This window comes from Lepidothrix coronata, unplaced genomic scaffold, assembly GCF_001604755.1.
Source record: "Lepidothrix coronata isolate B3197 unplaced genomic scaffold, Lepidothrix_coronata-1.0 Scaffold35, whole genome shotgun sequence".
In the NCBI taxonomy this organism is placed as follows: Eukaryota; Metazoa; Chordata; class Aves; order Passeriformes; family Pipridae; genus Lepidothrix; species Lepidothrix coronata.
The window spans coordinates 4,643,389-4,650,449 of record NW_016690215.1 but is presented as its reverse complement, the minus strand read 5'-3'; positions in this window follow the sequence as shown (position 1 = coordinate 4,650,449).

Here is a 7,061-nt window from a genome sequence, read left to right as displayed (position 1 = left end):
CCCCCCCCCCCCCCCCCCCCCCCCCCCCCCCCCCCCCCAATTTTCTCTGCATTTAGGGCTATATTTATTTGTGTAGTATCTGTGCAGCTTCTTTCCCTTGTCTATCCAATCTCAATGTCAAAATCAAGGTAATGGCTGTTATTCTTCCACTGGTGTGAGAATGAAAGCTTTCAGTGCTGAACTTCAGCTGTACGTAACATATTGCACATCTTTTGTCAGATTTGACTTCACATCCTTTCATCTCTTTCCTATAGTCTAGTAGAGTCCTAGCAACTACTGGCAGGCTCTGGCTGTCCAGACACTGTACATCCCTGAGCCCAGCTGCCCCCAGCACTCACACATCTTGTCCATGGAAGTGCAAGTGATGTTACCAAAGCAAGAGCACAGGTTTGGAGTAAACCCAAAAAATGTGTGAAAGTCTTAAAAAAATCACCCTTCATCTCTTCTGAAAAAAAATCCCTCCAAAGCTCCTATCACCTCAGATCTGGCTGTGTTCATTTCATGAACAATTTTTCTTAGATTAATTCCAGGACAGAACAGTAAATGTTTTCATAGGCATAGTAGGTGAGATTTCAATGTCTGTCATTTGCAAGGTTTAAAGAAAAGCAAAGGAAGAAGTGTTGCATTTTTGGGCTTTGCATGCTCTGACATTCCTCAAGATAAATCCTTGGACTGTAGAGCAGGAGTGAAGCAGGGCCACTAAAAATGGCATCACCCAAATATTCTCTTTGCTGTATTTTCCTCACCAGGACAGGTTTGCAGGCTTGTCGGCTCCCTCACTCCCTGTTCTAGAGGCTTTCATTACTTTCCTGGGAGAAAGGATTTTTAGAGTGTTGTAACTTTGTCCATTGTGGTATTAATTTAAATAAATAACATCAGGGTTAGTAGTTTGGACACAGCAGAGCTGAAAACATGAACCTCTGAGCTGAGAAATGTGTGATCTAGTGACTGATGCAGTGCCCGTATGACTCTGTAAAGGTTTGTTTATTTTTCCTGTGGAGGTTGTTCTGAGGGGAGAAATGTTTTTTCAGAGTTAGGTTTTGGTAAACTTCTGCCATAAGACAGGCAATGATGTTTCATTAGTTGTAGTAAAATGGGAAGCTGAGTTAAAAGAAGGGTCTTTCTCCACTTTGCTCAACTTCACAGGTCCAAGAGGCTGCTGACAAGTTTTCAGGCTGTGAGATGTAGAGGTTTCATTATGAGTTAGGCATGCTAAGTTTCACCGCCCATACAATCTTAAGTCAGGGGGCACTGACCTGCTGGACCCTGAATACAAGACTGGCTTCCAGTCTTTGAGCCTTTGAGCTCCTGTCTCTGCTCCAGCAGCAGCAGTCTCTCTGGCTTGATGCTCATCCCTTAATGTTACCATGACGGTTTCTCTGAGACAAAGGTCGAACATTTCCTGTACTTCCTTATGATTAATTCAGCACAAGTAAGATAAATTGAGCTCTCAGCAGTTCATGAGACTGGACCCTCAATGTTACAGTCCAAATGAATGCAGTTTTCAGCCTATGTTTGCACATATTGAATGCTATCTGATGGCAAGAGCTATTGCCCATAAAGTTGTCAGTGACATCAATGACCTTGTATAGTACAGTACATCATGAATCTCAGAGATTTGAACACTAAATTCTCAAGAGCCTTTGAAAATCAAATAGTATCAAGAAAGAAATGTCTATATTAATTTGATGTCAGCAGACCTCTCACAGTTCTATCTTTACTGCCAACTCACCTGCTCTATTTATAAGGTGGCAGTCAGAATACCATCTGCTATCTAAATAGAGAGACAGAGCCTCAGCTCTGTAGGTTGTCAGACTTGCATTGCAATCAAGGAACTAAGGCAATTTCTGGGATCTATTTCAGCCTGTGTAATGCTGAATTGATTTCCTGCTGCAATCATCAATGAAAGCAGTATTTCACTTGCATAGGATTTTAAATTGAAAAATGTGTCTCCATTAAGGAAATTTAAAGTCTATTGAGCATCTCAGAAAAGTTTATGTTAAGAAGCAGTGCAAGCTGCCCTATATTTATTCCTGATATTAGCTTCCTATCAAAAAATCACCTCACCTTTTCTTCCTCCTGGTAACATAATTCTTCCTGAAATTCTGTATGTCAGAGAGTCTGTAAGGAACAGAGCCTCAATAAATCAGAAGAGAAGCTCAGAAGTCCTGATGTTAAGTAATTTCCTTAGAAACTTTCCCTAGACTGTCTTGCTCTTATCTCAAAAGATTAAGTTACCAATTTAATTCTCACTGACTATGCTTTGTGTTGTAGCAATGCATGGAAATAGCTGGAGGAAGTATTTAATTTTTTTGTGAACATGCTATATTATGTGAGGATAAGGAAAGACTGTGACAATTTTCTGTGAGACTATTGAATCTTGCTGGTGATTTTTCAGAAAGGGTTTGGAAAACGTCTGTCATGCGTGGATACAGCTGCTTTTCCCTGGGCAGGAGAAGGGCTAACTAATCTCACAGGGTCTCTTTCCTTCAAAACTGGTGGTGTCTTCTCTGTCCTTCCATGATTTGTGACTGAAACCAGTTATTTGGGTAAAATATGGTTTTCATGAGAAGATAGACGTTTTTATGTGCTGCTATGTCCACTGCTATACAACATCCCTATGACTTTACCCCAAACAACTGCCAGTACTGTCTGCTGCAGTGGAAAGTGCTGCATATTTCAACAGGAATGACTGCAAAATATCCTAGCTACTGGGAAAGTTTTTCCACTCAACAGCTGGGATAGTTTTTCCACACAAACTCCCACTGATTCTGAGTACAGACACTGACTTGCAGTGTAAAGCGCAAGCTTGGGCTATGGATACTCCCTACCTGTAAAGACCTTGCTCCTGAGTGTGTTTTGCAGGAGTGGCTTAAATAGGTTACTGATGTGCAATAGAAACCCAAAAGACTTCCTTTATCATTCTCTATCTGTTGGCACACTTTTCAGTTTTGTTAATCATCTCTTATGAGAGATCTAGTGCAGCCTCAGAAAGGCCAGTGATGAGGACCTCAAAGATCTCAACCTAATCAGATTTTGACTTCAAGCTATCATTCATTACTCAGTGTATGTCTATGATTGCTCAAGATCCAAAGCAAACCAAAATTAAATGGGCCTTTTATCAGCCCTGTCTTTAAAATAAGCAAGCTTCTTGTCAGCATTCTTCCTACCACTAGATGTGTTGTTCTGTCTCCAAAGTTCTTTGAAATCCATTTCTCTTAATTTCTTCTGTATTTTTTCTCACACCACTGAGCCCTTGTTCATAAGCATGTCTCTCCTGATCAACTTTCTCCTGAATTCACATAGTTCTTCTCTGCCACTAAGAAAATGGTTTTTAGTTTCCTTAGATTGAGAAATCAAAGTCTTCAACAGAGGCATCTTAGTGAGGAGCAGCCTTGTTGCATGCGTTATTTCCCTGGTTCACCAGGCTGCTGTGCTAGGGTTCCCCACCTCCAAACCTTGCTATAGAGAAGGGTGTACTCCTGAGGCACGTGTAGAGCTCAGAGACTTCTCAGCTGGTGCATCCTTGTGGGAGCAGGACTGCACTTGTCACCATGTTTGTGCAGTGCTGGAGCAAGTAATTTTGCCATACTGGGTGCTGTCTGGTCCATCTTCAGGCACAGCACCTCCTCTTGCTGGCTGGCTGCACGTAAACAGTTTGCTCTTATGTCTGATCACAGCAAGAGATGAGCTGCTGTTGTTCATGGGTTGCAGTAATTTGTAAAGATAGTTGTGGCGATGCTCCTTTCGCTCGCCCCCTTATTGTTATTTCAGCCTCTTGCCCAAAATCTAACTCGACAGGTTTCCCTGTAGTTGAGAGCAATTTTTCTCAAAGTCTTATCTGTGAGCATTCTGGCTAATGGACCACCTCCTCAGGAACATACAGCAGTGAAAATAAATAGACCAACAGATTTTGGAAGTGTTTAATGAACAACTTTTTCTCGGGGTAGCTAGGAAAAGTTACATTCTAATTTGGCCTCTCAGTTTTCTGCTTTGATCTCCTGACCGGTTTCTTGGGTTCAAGGTGACCTCTGTCTCCTACAGTGCAACTCTGCTATTGGCATTTAAAAATACTTCAATCTCTCCAGGATTCAACTTTTCATGAGAGATGTGCCAGTCCCTGAATTTCTGTCTGTCCAGCTGAACCTGCCACTCACAGAATAAAATTTAAAAGGTATGGAAATGCTAGGCTGATGAAGCTTGCTGTCATACTATAAGAGCCAAAATTACCCACATCTGCCTTGAGGTGCCAACATCCCACCTTTCTAGGCCGATGCAGACTCTGAGGGACACTATCTGTCCATCCACCTGTGTGCTCTTTCTTCTTGTATTGGCACATGCCTGTGCCATTACAGGCAATGAGATGGGACGTTCATCTTCTCCCAGCTGTCTTCCCCCAGGGAATTTGAGTCTGGTCAACATCCACCTCATGGCATTTAGATTTCTTCTCTCCACACATGCTAGAAACAAATACTGTGCTGCCCCCATGCAAACCCTCGTGAAAGGGATCAGTGTCCCCTCTGTGCCACTCTCTGCTCTCCACTTACTGTCTACTGTGCAGGGCAGGAGACACAGCAGCTGCCTGACACCTTTATGTCCAAACCTGACCAGTCTCCTGCAGCACAACTCTGCTATTGGCATTTAACACTCCTCTAGTCCTTACTGGATTGAAAATATAGGTGGTATGTCCCAGCATGGTGTTAGGGCAAGTCTAATCATAACAAAAACAAAACACATTCACTGACTCTTAGTTGAAAAATCTGGCCAACCTATATTCTGAGTGACAGTTCATTATGCCTTTGTATATTTTTTTTTCAGAAATTAACATTTTCCACATGACAATTGCTCCTCACTGTGATTTTTTTAACCTTCAGTATGAGATGTATAATATATTATTGACAAATACAGATTATTCCATGCAAACCTTCTATGTAATTTCATTTTTATTTCTTGAAAATTTCTTTATCCTTAAATTTTGCACCATTTGTAGACACTCAGGATGCACAATGCGAGCAAATGGAAAATATGTCAGGTTTGGAATTAAAAGATCGTCAATAAAGTGTACCAGAAGAAAGCATAATTTGCATATTCAGTTGAGAATAGCATCTGGAAGGGGGGAGAGAGATGAATCAGCAGAACATGTCATTCAAGCATTTTGTTTAACAGGCTGGCCAAAGCAACACATTAGTCAGCAAATCATTGCAACTAATATATACACTTACTAGCAATGGGTAAAGTTTCACGTGTGACAGATTTTGAACTTACTTTTCAGTGAATTAAACTTGTATATTCAGAACTTTCATTCAGAGTAATCATAGAAGAGATAAAACAGAAAAAAACATATTGTAAATGCCGAAAAAGAGCACATAGTCAATATAACAATTTTTGTTGTTGCTGTACTTACTCTGTGGTATTATCATCTGCAAGTCTGGCTTACTATCACAGTCACAATCACTAATTTGTCTCACTTTCATTCAAGTGTGAAACTGAGGTCCGATAAATACAATTAAGTTCCAGCTAAGTGATTTTGGTATTTATGGTAATGACATATTTAATGCTTTTAGCTACAAGATGTACCAAACTCTGGGGTGTCTAGGAAGGGTAAAAAAAAATAAAACTCCCAAACCAGTCTTTGTAGGGAATGGAGAGTTTAAACCTGTATTTTCTTGAAACAATCAAATGGAATAATACACAGAGCTTTCTAGTTTTGACCTTTCTCCCAGACATAGAGAGTCAGTGTAAAAGTTCTGAAAATTGTGAGACAAGAAATAGCCTGCCCTTTAATAGTTTTCCTGGCCTGCAGGCTATGGCTGTTTTATCTGATCTTCTCCACAACACAAGTCACAGGACCTCAACCAGTAACGGCCCTAACCAGGACCAGGCATTAGACTACTGCATCTTTTATAAAACATGGAAGTCATGCAGGCTTCCCTGCCCAGATGGCCTCCCTGGGAGCTCCTCTGCCACTGTTGGCATCCCAGCCACTGGGAAGTGGTTGTTTGAGGCTTTGTCTTCTCCTTCACATACATCTGCTGTTGACCAGAGCCAGGAGCTGCTGCCACTGCCACTGCCACTGCCAGCAAGATGGTGCACTGTGCCAGTGGGTGGTGCCTGGCCAAAGCTTGTTGAGTTAGTGCCTGGGATTCTGGTAACCCAAACTTGTAGACAAAAAGATGAAAATTAGGATCAGTAAGGACAAACATTGATATATTTACTATGTGCTGGGTTTTCTGGCATTTGGTAGGTGAATTCCTAGGCACTGGTGATACAGCCAAGAGCAGCCTGAGGAGTATTAGGAAGGATTACAGAGCCCTGGGAGAGGTGATGAGGGACTTAAGGGACTCTGGAGCACAAGAATCTTTTTCATCAATCTTCCTGATCAAAGGGAAGGGGTTTGAAAGGGCCAGTCAAATCTGGTGAATGAACAAACGGTCACAGGACTGGTGCCACAACTGGGGGTTTGGCTACTTAGGACGTGGGACTTGCTTTAAGAAACCCAATCTACTGGGGGAAGTCTGTCAGGGAAGGGGAGGAGCATCTTCAGTCACAGGCTTGCCAAGCTAGGAAGAGGGCTTTAAATTACATTTGCAGGAGGAGAGGAACCTCAGTCCATAGCACTCGTACCAGTTTGATGTCAGGGCCAGTAAGGGAAAATCAGAGTCTGGAGAGGAATCAAAGGTCAGCAGGAGAGCCCTTGAAGAGCAGCCCAAAAGAATTTCCCCCACTCCAGTCAGTCAGGCAGCTTTATCCAGGGCCTAGCTTAAATGCCTCTATGCAAACACACATAGAGGGAATAAACATGGGGAATAAACAAGATGAACTACAGATGTGCACACACCTGCACTGGCATCATGGAGATATAGTGGGATGGCTCCTGTGACCGGAATGTTGGAATGGAAGGATACAGGCTCTTTAGGAAGAGCAGGCAGGGGAGATTTGGAGGGGGTGTCTCCTTGTGCTGGTTTAAGAGTTAACCAGCAGGGGAAATGCTGGTTTAAGTCAGAATAACAATTTATTAAAATAATACAGTAAGTACAATCATACAAACAAACAATTGGTCT